This window comes from Lampris incognitus, chromosome 19, assembly GCF_029633865.1.
Source record: "Lampris incognitus isolate fLamInc1 chromosome 19, fLamInc1.hap2, whole genome shotgun sequence".
Lineage (NCBI taxonomy): Eukaryota > Metazoa > Chordata > Actinopteri > Lampriformes > Lampridae > Lampris > Lampris incognitus.
Window position 1 is genome coordinate 40,167,366 of NC_079229.1, and position 12,980 is coordinate 40,180,345.

Below are 12,980 nucleotides of genomic sequence, written 5' to 3' on the forward strand. Positions count from 1 at the left end.
CGACCAAACATCGCCACGTTTAGTCATCTGAGACGGCCCAAATCGCATAGTCTGTAGGAGAGAGATAATGTTTAGTTACAGAATTTTTTTTTTTTTTTTTAAAACATCCAAACTCCAAATCTACCTGGAGACACACCAGAGAGCCAATCGGTAATGAGCAGGGCAGCCCTCCCACTGGCACGTAAACTGACGATGATTGTTGCCTTCAGAAACTGCAGGGGGCTATTATGAAAGTAGAGTTGTCATATATGGGGTTTTAAATTTTCAGTTAAGACAAAAACAATGTTCTTTAAAAGGAAAAGAACTGATAATGAAATGAAACAAATTATGTAATCAAAAATTGGAAAAGCGGAACCCTTTGAGTTTTTAAGGATATGGTTCGATGAAAGAATTACGTGCTTATACATTCAGAAAGTAGTGGACAAATTAACGGATAGCTCATTCTACATTTTTTTTTTTGTTAGACTTGGGGGTAGAACTAGGGTAAGATGTCTTTTTTTTTTGTTTGCTCAGGCAGCCAGTCTCTGCTATGGGATTGTCTGCCCTAGCAGATGAAACCCCAGCCCTAACCGTAAGATCCATCCATTAAGTTTATCCAAACCTAACGCTAACCAAAAGACTGTATTTTCAGCGATCATTTCTGCCGTTATTAACTTGAAATATGTTTCTAAAGTGATTCCCGCCAGCCACGATTATGGGCTGTCGTGAATCTTCCTGAGCGCAAAGCGGGTACAGAGAAGTTGTTTAATGACAAACTCTGCTTTTATGACCGTTTAGTGCTCCTTTATGGGAGCTTCGAGGAAGGAGCACATTCTGAGGGGTTAAAAGGGGAAAAATTCAGAAAGCCACCAGTTTTATCCAGACCTTACCCTAAAAACATTAAATTGCAATAGCAGACAACTTCAAAAAAAAGAGAAGCTTATATTACTCTAAACCCCACCAATAACTTTTCAGGCTTAAAGCAGGGTAAACTAATTCAAGATGGGAGCTGAACTGTAAAGAAGAAACATCCAAATTTACCGTATCCTTAATCCATCAAACTCTATCCACATCCCTAACCCTAATTCTGGGGATATCTCTAAGCCAGCACTGGCGGAGGCACTCTGGTGACACACGCTGGCCCGGATATTCAACCCTTAATTTTCACTCCGAGAAGCTCTATTATCCATCAGAAATGCCATTGCCGTGGTTAGCTTGGCTGCTGTGAAGAGTTTGACTCTATTGCTGTGGTATTCTCTTTGCGATTGTCTACCTGAGCTGATAAAACCCTTACCCTAAGCGAAACATGTAGAAAGAGCCATCCATTAATTTTACCCAAAACTTTCACTTCAAGAAGTTTGGTACTTTCCATCAGAAATGCCATTGCCGTGGTTAGCTTGGCTACCGCGAAGAGTTAGCCTCTGTTGCTGTGGTATTCTCTGTGCAATTGACTTCCCGAGCTGATAAAACTCTTACACTAATCGAAATATGTAGAAAGAGCCGTCCATTAATTTTATCCAAAGCTTTCACTCTGAGAAGCTTGGTACTTTCCATCAGAAATGCCATTGCCGTGGTTAGCTTGGCTACTGCGAAGAGTTAGACTCTGTTGCTGTGGTATTCTCTGTGCAATTGTCTGCCTGAGCTGATAAAACCCATACCCTAAGCAAAACATGTAGAAAGAGCCATCTTGTTCTACATTTTTCAGTCAGGGTTGGTGTAGGGTTATGGTCAGCAAGAGATACTGTCTGCCTGTGCAGATACAACCCTTACAGCTAAGCGAAACATGTAGACAGAACCGTCAATTTTATCCAAAGCTTTTACTCCGAGAAGCTTCGTTCTTTCCATCAGAAATGCCATTGCCGTGGTTAGCTTGGCTACTGCGAAGAGTTGGACTCTGTTGCTGTGGTATTCTCTGTGCCATTGTCTGCCTGAGCTGATAAAACCCTTACAACTAAGACAAACATGTAGAAAGAGCAGTCCATTAATTTTAGCTAAAACTTACTCCGAGAGGTTTGGTACTTTCCATCAGAAATGGCATTGCCATGGTTAGGCTTGGCTACTGCGAAGAGTTGGTCTCTTTTGCTGTGGTAATCTATGTGCGATTGTCTGCCTGAGCTGATTAAAACCCTTACGCTAACCAAACCGAAACATTGTAAAAAGAGCATACGTTAATAAGATCCAAAATTGTCACTCCCATTCCCATGGTGAGCTTTGCTACTGAGAAGATTGTCTCTGTTGCTGTGATTGTTTGCCTGAGCAGATGAAACCCTTACCCAATCCCAAACCCTACCTCAACCAAAACATGAAGAAAGTCATCAGTTAATTTGATGCAAAATGCTGACTACGAGAAACTAGGTACTTTATTTCAGAATTGTCATTGCTGTTTAGCTTACCTACTGCGAAGTGTTAGTCTCTGTTGTTGTGCTATTCTGTGTGGGTTTGTCTGCCTGAGCAGGTAAAACCCTTACCCTATCCCAACCGAAACATGTAGAAAGAGAACTCCGTTAGTTTTATCTGAAACTATCTATGTTCAGAAATGCTACTGCGAAGGGGTAGTCGCTGTTGCTGTGGTATTGTTTGCCTGAGCAGATAAAACTTTTAGCCAAACTCATCCTTAACCGAAAGATGTAAAAAGAGCAATCTGTTAATTTTATCCAAACCTTTCAGTTGGAAAAGCTCAGTACTTTCCGTCAGAAATGACTGTCATGGATAGCTTGGCTACTGCTAAGAGTTGCACTCTGGTGTGGTATTTTTTTGTGGGATTGTTTGACTGAGCAGATAAATCCTTACGCTTAGCGAAATGTGTAGAAAGAGCCGTCCAGTAATTTTATCCAAAACCTTCACTCCCGAGAAGCTTGGTACTTTCCATCAGAAATGCCATTGCCGTGGTTAGCTTGGCTACTACGGAGAGTTAGTCTCTGTTGCTGTTGTATTCTCTGTGCGATTGTCTGCCTGAGCTGAGAAAACCCTTACCCTAATTGAAACGTGTAGAAACCGCCTCCGTGAATTTTTTCCCGAAACTATCACTCAGAAGCTCGGTACTTGAGAAGAGCAGTGCCATTGCTGTGTTTAGCTTGGCTACCTGTGTTTTACCTGCCTGAGCAGGTAAAACACTTGCCCTAACCCAACCGAAACATGTAGAAAGAGCCATCTGTTTATTTTATCCAAAACTATCGCGCCGAGAAGCTCGGTACGTTCCATCCGCATTGCCATAATTAGCTTGGCTATGATGAAGAGTTGGTGTCTGTTGCTGTGGGATTTCTGAGGGATTGTTCGACTAAACGGATAAAACTCTTAAGGTAAGCGAAACATGTAGAAAGCAGTCCAGTCATTTTATCCAAAACTTTCACTCCGAGAAGCTTGGTACTTTCTATCAGAAATGCCATTGCAGTGGTTAGCTTTGCTACTGCGAAGAGGTAGTCTCTATTGCTGTGGTATTCTCTGTGTGATTGTCTACCTGAGCTGATAAAACCCTTACCCTAAGCGAAACATGTAGAAAGAGCCGTCCAGTAATTTTATCTAAAATTTTCGCTTCGAGAAGCTTGGTACTTCCCATCAGAAATGCCATTGCTGTGGTTAGCATGGCTTCTGCGAAGAGTTAGACTCTTGCTGTGGTATTCTCTGTGCGATTGTCTACCTGAGCTGATAAAACCCTTACCCTAAGCGAAACATGTAGAAAGAGCCATCTTGTTCTACATCTTTCGGTCAGGGTTGACATAGAGTTATGGTCAGCAAAAGAGACTGTCCACCTAAGCAGATAAAACGACCTAAACCGAAAGATGTAGAAAGAACCATCCGTTAATTTGATCCAAAACTTTGACTACGAGAAGCTTGGTACTCTCCTTCAGAAATGACATTGCTGTGGTTAGTTTGGCGACCGCGAAGAGTTGGTCACTTTCTGTGGTATATTCTGTGGGGTTATCTGCCCGAGCAGATGGAACTTCACCCCAACCAAAATGTAGAAGGAGCCTTCCTTTAACTGGATCCAAAAATCTTACTGACAAGCTCTGTACTTTCCATCAGAAATGCGATTGTCATGGTGAGCTTTGCTACCACGAAGAGTTAGTCTCTGTTGCTGTGGCATTGTCTGCCTGGGCAGGTAAAACACTTACCCTAACCGAACCGAAACATGTAGAAAGAGCCATCTGTTTATTTTATCCAAAGCTATCGCGCCGAGAAGCTCAGTACGTTCCAGCCGCAGTGCCATTGCCATAATTAGCTTGGCTACGATGAAGAGTTGGTCTCTGTTGCTGTGGGATTTCTGAGGGATTGTTCAACTAAACGGATAAAACCCTTACCCTAAGTGAAACATGTAGAAAGGACTCCGGTAATTTTATCCAAAACTTTCACTCCGAGAAGCTTGGTACTTTCCACCAGAAATGCCATTGCAGTGGTTAGCTTGGCTACTGCGAAGAGGTAGTCTCTGTTGCTGTGGTATTCTCTGTGCGATTGTCTGCCTGAGCTGATAAAACCCTTACCCTAAGCGAAACCTGTAGAAAGAGCCATCTTGTTCTACATTTTTCAGTCAGGGTTGGTGTAGGGTTATGGTCAGCAACAGAGACCGTCTGCCTGTGCAGATAAAACCCTTACACTAAACCTATCCCAACCCTTTAAAATGTAGAAGGAGCCATCCGTTAATTGTATACACACCTAAAGCTCCAAGACGCTCACTATTTCCCATCAGAAATGCCATTGCTGTGGTTAGCTTGATTCCTGTTAAGAATTAATCCCACAAAGAATACCATAGTAAGAGAGACTGTCTTGGCAGTTGCCAAGCTAACCACTGCAGTGGCGTTTCTGAAGGAAAGTACAGAGCTTCTCAGTGTGAAAGGTTTGGATAAAATTAACGGATAGCTCATTCTACATTTGTTGTTTTTTTTTTTTTGGCTCCTTTATGGGAGCTTCGAGGAAGGAGCGCATTCTGAGGGGTTAAAAAGGGGTAAAATTTCAGAAATCCACCAGTTTTATCCAGACCTAAACCTTAGTCCTAACCCTTACCCTAAAAACATTAAATTGCAATAGCAGACTACTTCAAAAAAAAAAAAGAAGCTCATATTATTCTAAACCCCACCAATAACTTTTCAAGCTTAAAGCAGGGTAAACCAATCAAGATGGGAGGTGAATTGTAAAAAGAAACATCCAAATTTACCGTATCCTTAATCCGTCAAACTCTATCCACATCCCTAACCTCAATTCTGGGGGTATCTCCAAGTCAGCACTGGCGGAGGCACTCTGGTGACACGCGCTGACCCGGGCATTCAACCCTAAACTTACACTCCGAGATGGTTGGTATTATCCATCAGAAATGCCATTGCCGTGGTTCGCTTGCCTACTGCAAAGAGTTAGTCTCTGTTGCTGTGCTGTTCTTGAGAAATGTTTCTAAAGTGAGTCCTGATACCCACGATGAGCTGCGATGCTTCTTCCTGAGCATAAAGCAGGTACAGAGAAGTGGTTTAATCACAGGTTCTGTGCTTTTGTGGAAAGAAGCATGCTCTGAGTGGTAAAATGCAGAGAGCCATCAATTAATTTTATTTAAACATAACCCTAAAAACAAACTGCTGTAGCAGTGAACTTCACCAAAAAAATCATTTATAATGCTCCAACCCCCACCATCAATTTTTCAAGTTTAAACGGGGTAAACCAATCAAGATGCAAGACAGTGGGAGATCAATTGTAAAGAAGAAAAAACATCCAAATTGAACCTACCATTAACCCATCAAACTCTCTCCTTAACTCTAATCCTGAGGGTTTCTCCATGCTGGCGCTTAGGCACTGTCCACCTGAGCAGATAAAACTTTCCCCAAACCTTATCTAAACCGAAACATGTAGAAAGAACCATCCGTTCATTTGATCCAAAACTTTGACTACCAGAAGCTTGGTACTCTCCTTCAGAAATGACATTGCTGTGGTTAGTTTGGCGACCGCGAAGAGTTAGTCACTTTCTGTGGGATTATCTGCCCGAGCAGATAGAACTTTACCCCAACCGAAATGTAGAAGGAGCCTTCCTTTAACTGGATCCAAAAATCTTACTGACAAGCTCTGTACTTTCCATCAGAAATGCCATGGTCATGGTGAGCTTTGCTACCACAAAGAGTTAGTCTCTGTTGCTGTGGTATTGTCTGCCTGGGCAGGTAAAACACTTGCCCTAACCCAACCGAAACATGTAGAAAGAGCCATCTGTTTATTTTATCCAAAACTATCGCGCCGAGAAGCTCAGTACGTTCAAGCCGCAGTGCCATTGCCATAATTAGCTTGGCTACGATGAAGAGTTGGTCTCTGTTGCTGTGGGATTTCTGAGGGATTGTTCAATTAAACGGATAAAACCCTTACCATAAGTGAAACATGTAGAAGCACTCCGGTAATGTTATCCAAAACTTTCACTCTGAGAAGCTTGGTACTTTCCACCAGAAATGCCATTGCCGTGGTTAGCTTGGCTACTGTGAAGAGTTAGTCTCTGTTGCTGTGGTATTCTCTGTTTGATTGTCTGCCTGAGCAGATAATGCCCTTACAACTAAGCGAAATATATAGAAAAAGCCGTCCAGTAATTTTATCAAACTTTTACTATGAGTAGCTTGGTACTTTCCATCAGAAATTCCATTTTCGTAGTTGGCTTGGCTACGATGAAGAGTTGGTCTCTGTTGCTGTTGTATTTCTGCGATTGTCTGCTTAAACAGGTAACACACTTAACCTAACCCAACCAAAACATGTAGGAAGAGCCGTCTGTTAATTTTATCCAAAATATTCACTCAAAGAAGCTCTGTTCTTTGCTTCAGAAATTCCATTGCCGTGGTTAGCTTGGCTACCATGAAGAGTTGGTCTCCGTTTCTGAGGGATTGTCCGTGTCAATGGATTAAACCCTTACACAAAGCGAAATATGTAGAAAAGCCGTGCATTAATTTTACCCAAATCTTTCCCTCCAAGAAGCTCTGTACTTTCCATCAGAAATGCCATTGATGTGATTAGCTTGGCTACCACGAAGAGTTATTATTCTGTTGTATTTCTGCGGATTGTCTGACTGAACAGATAAAATCCTTATCTTAAGCGAAATTTGTAGCAAGAGGCATCCAGTAATGTTATCCAAAACTTTCACACCGAGAAGCTTGGTACTTTCCATCAGGAATGCCATTGCCGTAGTTAGCTTGGCTACTACGAAGAGTTAGTCTCTGTTGCTGTGGTATTCTCTGTGCGATTGACTGCCTGAGCTGATAAAACCCTTACACTAAGCGAAACATGCAGAAAGAGCCGTCCATTACTGTTGTACAAAACTTTCACTCCGAGAAGCTTGGTACTTTCCATCAGGAATGCCATTGCTGCAGTTAGCTTGGCTACTGCGAAGAGTTGGTCTCTGTTGCTGTGGTATCCTCTGTGCGATTGACTGCCTGAGCTGATAAAACCCTAACGCTAAGCGAAATATGTGGAAAGAGCTGTCCAGTAATTTTATCCAAAACTTTCACTCAGAGAATCTTTATACTTTCCCTCAGTAATGACATTGCCTTGGTTTGCTTCGCTTCCACGAAGAGTTAGTCTCTGTTGCTGTTGTATTTCTGTGGGATTGTCCGACTGAACAGATAAAACCCTTACTATAAGTAAAATATGTAGAATAGCCGTTCATTAATTTCACTGCAAGAAACTTGATACTTTCCATCAGGAATGCCATTGCCAAAGTTAGCTTGGCTACTACGAAGAGTTAGTCTCTGTTGCTGTGGTATTCTCTGTGCGATTGTCTGTCTGAGCTTATACAACCCTTACACTAAGCGAAATATGTAGAAAGAGCTGTCCATTAATATTATCCAAAACTTTCACTCCGAGAATCTTGATACTTCCCATCAGGAATGCCATTGCTGTAGTTAGCTTGGCTTCTACGAAGAGTTGGTCTCTGTCGCTGTGGGATTGTCTGCTTGAGCAGGTAAAACCCTTACCGTAACTCTACTCTAACCAAAAGATGTGGAACGACCCAACCCTTAATTTTATTCCGAGCAGCTCGGTACATTCCATCTGAAATGCCATTACTGTGGTTAGCTTGTCTATCGAAGTTATTCTCTGTTGCAGTGGTATTCTCTAAGATTTTCTGCCTTAGCAGGTAAAACCCTAACAGTATCCCAACCGAAACGTCTAGAAAGACCAGTCCGTTAATTTCATCTGAAACTATCACTCCATGTTCAGAAATGCTACTGCGAAGAGGTAGTCGCTGTTGATGTGGTATTGTTTGCCTGAGCAGACAAAACTCTTAGCCTAACTCATCCCTAAACGAAAGATGTAGAAAGGGCAATCTGTTAATTTTATCCAAACCTTTCAGTTGGAAAAACTCAGTATTTTCCATCAGAAATAACTTTGTCATGGATAGCTTGGCTACTGCTAAGAGTTATTCTCTGTTGTGGTATTTTTTTTGTGGGATTGTCTGACCTGAGCAGATAAGCCCTAACCCAAACCTTATCTCAAGTGAAACATGTAGAACGCTCTTTGTTCATTTTATGCAAAACTTTTACTCTGAAAAGCTCAGTACTTTGCGTCAGAAATACCATTGCCGTGGTTAGCTTGGCTACTGCGACGAGTTGGTGTCTTGCTGTGGTATTCTCTGTAGGATTGTGTGCCAGAGCAGATGAAACCCTTGCCCCAACCCTAATCGAAAGATATAGAGCCATCCGTTACGTTCAGACAAACCTAATCCTACTTTCGGGGATAAGTTCTTTAGTTTTATCGTGAGAAATGTTTTTCTAAAGTGAGTCCCGCCACCCACGATGATGAGCTGGGGTGCTTCTTCCTGAGCGCTAAGCGGGTACAGAGAAGTGGTTTAATCACAAGCTCTGTGCTTTTAGATGATGTTCAATGTTCCTTTCATGGGAGCATCAAGAGAAGGGGCATGTTCTGAGTGGTAAAAAGGAAAAAAAAGTGCAGAAATTGATCAATTTCATCTAAACCGTAGTCTTAACTCTTTAAACATTAAATTGCAATTGCAGAAAAGTTTAAAAAAAAAAAAAAAAAAAACCAAACAAAAAACACTATCGTTTCAAACCCCACCAACAACTTTTCAAGTTTAAAACGGGATAAAGTAATCAAGATATAAGACAATGGGAGATCAGTTGTAACGAATAAACACCCAAATTGCCGCTGGACTTAACCAATCAAACTCTAACCCTAATCCTTGGGGTATTTCTAATCCAGCACTTGGGCATTGGCGGAGGTGCTCAGTTGACAGGTGTTGGCTCTGGCATTCAACCCTAACCATAAAGTTAACCTAGTATTTTCAATCTGAAATGCCCTTGCCGTGGTTAGCTTGGCTACTGCGAAGAGTTCGTCTCTGTTCCTGTGGTATTCTCTGTGCGATTGTCTGCCTGAGCTGATAAAAGCCTTACACTAAGCGAAACATGTAGAAAGAGCCGTCCATTAATTTTATCCAAGACTTTCACTCCGAGAAGCTTGGGTACGTTCAATCAGAAATGCCATTGCCGTGGTTAGCTTGGCAACTGCTAAGAATTAATCCCACAAAGAATACCATGGTAACAGACTGTCTTGGCGGTTGCCAAGCTAACAACTGCAGTTGCGTTTCTGATGGAAAGTACAGAGCGTCTCGGTGTGAAAGGTTTGGATAAAATTAACAGATAGCTCATTCTACATTTGTTGTGTTTTTTTTTTTTTTTTTTTTTTATCCTTTATGGGAGCTTCGAGGAAGGAGCGCATTCTGAGGGGTTAAAAAGGGGGAACATTTCAGAAATCCACCAGTTTTATCCAGACCTAAACCTTAGTACCAACCCTTACCCTAAAAACATTAAATTGCAATAGCAGACTACTTCCAAAAAAAAGAGAAGAAGCTTATATTACTCTAAACCCCACCAATAACTTTTCAAGCTTAAAGCAGGGTAAACTAATCAAGATGGGAGGTGAATTGTAAAGAAGAAACATCCAAATATACCGTATCCTTAATCCATCAAACTCTATCCACATCCCTAATTCTGGGGATATTCTCTAAGACAGCACTGGCGGAGGCACAAAGGTGACGCGCGCTGGCCCGGGCATTCAACCCTTAACTTTCACTCCGAGAAGCTCAATATTATCCATCAGAAATGCCATTGCCGTGGTTAGCTTGGCTACTGCAAAGAGTTCGTCTCTATTGCTGTGGTATTCTCTGTGCGATTGTCTGCCTGAGCTGATAAAACCCTTACACTAAGCGAAACATAGAAAGGGCCGTCCCTTAATTTTATCCAAGACTTTCACTCCGAGAAGCTTGGTACTTTCCATCAGAAATGCCATTGCTGTGGTTGGCTTGGCTACTGCGAAGAGTTCGTCTCTGTTGCTGTGGTATTCTCTGTGCGATTGTCTGCCTGAGCTGATAAAACCCTTACACTAAGCGAAACATATAGAAAAAGGCGTCCATTAATTTTATCCAAGACTTTCACTCCGAGAAGCTTGGTACTTTCCATCACAAATGCCATTGTCATGGTTAGCTTGGCTATTGCGAAGACTTGGTCTCTGTTGCTGTGGTATTCTCTTTGCGATTGTCTGCCTGAGCTAATAAAACCCTTACACTAAGCGAAACATATAAAAAGAAACGTCCATTAATTTTATCCAAGACTTTCACTCCGAGAAGCTTGGTACTTTCCATCAGCAATGCCATTGCCGTTAACTTGGCTACTGCGAAGAGTTAGTCTCTGTTGCTCTGGTATTCTCTGTGCGATTGTCTGCCTCAGCTGATAAAACCCATACCCTAAGCGAAACATGTAGAAAGAGCCATCTTGTTCTATATTTTTCAGTCAGGGTTGGTGTAGGGTTATGGTCAGCAACAGACAGTCTGCCTGTGCAGATAAAACCCTTACACTAAGCGAAACCTATAGAAAGAGCCGTCCATTAATTCTATCCAAGACTTTCACTCCGAGAAGCTTGGTACTTTCCATCAGAAATGCCATTGCCGTGGTGAGCTTGGCTACTGCAAAGAGTTAGTCTCTGTTGCTATGGTATTTTCTGTGCGATTTCCTGTCTGAGCTGATAAAACTCTTACACTAAGCGAAACATAGAAAGAGCCGTCCAGTAATTTTATCTAAAACTTTCGCTCCGAGAAGCTTGGTACTTTCCATCAGAAATGCCATTGCCGTGGTTAGCTTGGCTACTGCGAAGAGTTAGTCTCTGTGCGGTTGTCTGCCTCAGCTGATAAAACCCATACCCTAAGCGAAACATGTAGAAAGAGCCCACTTGTTCTATATTTTTCAGTCAGGGTTGGTGTAGGGTTATGGTCAGCAACAGAGACTGTCTGCCTGTGCAGATAAAACCCTTATACTAAATCTATCCCAACCCTTTAAAATGTCGAAAGAGCCATCTGTTAATTGTGTACAAACCTAAAGCTCCAAGACACTCAGTATTTCCCATCAGAAATGCCATTCCCGTGGTTAGCTTGACTCCTGCTAAGAATTAATCCCACAAAGAATACCATAGTAACAGACTATCTTGGCGGTTGCCAAGCTAACCACTGCAGTGGCATTTCTGATGGAAAGTACAGAGCTTCTCGGTGTGAAAGGTTTGGATAAAATTAACGGATAGCTCATTCTACATTTGTTTTTTTGCTTCTTTATGGGAGCTTTGAGGAAGGAGCGCATTCTGAGGGGTTAAAAAGGGGGAACATTTGAGAAATCCACCAGTTTTATCCAGACCTAACCCTTACCCTAAAAACATTAAATTGCAATAGCAGACTACTTCAAAAAAAAAGCTTATTACTCTAAACCCCACCAATAACTTTACAAGCTTAAAGCAGGGTAAACTAATCAAGATGGGAGGTGAATTGTAAAGAAGAAACATCAAAATTTACCGTATCCTTTATCCATCAAACTCTATCCACATCCATAACCCTAATTCTGGGGATATATCTAAGCCAGCACTGGCGGAGGCACTCTGGTGACACGCGCTGGCCAGGGCATTCAACCCTTAACTTTCACTCCGAGAAGCTCAATATTATCCATCAGAAATGCCATTGCCGTGGTTAGCTTGGCTGCTGTGAAGAGTTTGACTCTATTACTGTGGTATTCTCTGTGCGATTGTCTGCCTGAGCTGATAAAACCCTTACACTAAGCGAAATATATAGAAAGAAACGTCCATTAATTTTATCCAAGACTTTCACTCCGAGAAGCTTGGTACTTTCCATCAGAAATGCCATTGCCGTGGTTAGCTTGGCTACTGCGAAGAGGTGGTCTCTGTTGCTCTGGTATTCTCTGTGCGATTGTCTGCCTGAGCTGATAAAACCTTTACACTAAGCGAAACATATAGAAAGAAACTTCCATTAATTTTATCCAAGACTTTAGCTCCGAGAAGCTTGGTACTTTCCATCAAATACTATTGGCGTGGTTAGCTTGGCTACTGCGAAGAGTTCGTCTCTGTTGCTGTGGTATTCTCTGTGCGATTGTCTGCCTGAGCTGATAAAACCCTTACCCTAAGCGAAACATAGAAAGAGCCGTCCAGTAATTTTATCTAAAACTTTCGCTTCGAGAAGCTTGGTCCTTCCATCAGAAATGCCATTGCTGTGGTTAGCTTGGCTACTGCGAAGAGTTCGTCTCTCTTGCTGTGGTATTCTCTTTGCGATTGTCTGCCTGAGCTAATAAAACCCTTACACTAAGCGAAACATATAAAAAGAAACGTCCATTAATTTTATCCAAGACTTTCACTCCGAGAAGCTTGGTACTTTCCATCAGCAATGCCATTGCCGTTGTTAGCTTGGCTACTGCGAAGAGTTAGTCTCTGTTGCTCTGGTATTCTCTGTGCGATTGTCTGCCTCAGCTGATAAAACCCATACCCTAAGCGAAACATGTAGAAAGAGCCATCTTGTTCTATATTTTTCAGTCAGGGTTGGTGTAGGGTTATGGTCAGCAACAGACAGTCTGCCTGTGCAGATAAAACCCTTACACTAAGCGAAACCTATAGAAAGAGCCGTCCATTAATTCTATCCAAGACTTTCACTCCGAGAAGCTTGGTACTCTCCATCAGAAATGCCATTGCCGTGGTGAGCTTGGCTACTGCAAAGA

The 12,980-nt window shown here is 42.1% G+C and overlaps 2 non-coding genes and 1 pseudogene across 2 annotated transcripts; all 3 read left to right on the forward strand.

The window, feature by feature from the left end:
- The first annotated feature begins 615 nt into the window (after positions 1-615).
- LOC130130193 (small nucleolar RNA U3) lies at positions 616-822 on the forward strand. Its single transcript, XR_008812111.1, has one exon. It is a non-coding gene; the product is annotated as a small nucleolar RNA U3 (small nucleolar RNA).
- A 4,494-nt stretch (positions 823-5,316) lies between these two features.
- LOC130130233 (small nucleolar RNA U3) lies at positions 5,317-5,481 on the forward strand (annotated as a pseudogene).
- A 3,159-nt stretch (positions 5,482-8,640) lies between these two features.
- Positions 8,641-8,853, forward strand: LOC130130184 (small nucleolar RNA U3). Its single transcript, XR_008812103.1, has one exon. It is a non-coding gene; the product is annotated as a small nucleolar RNA U3 (small nucleolar RNA).
- The last annotated feature ends 4,127 nt before the right edge of the window (positions 8,854-12,980 follow it).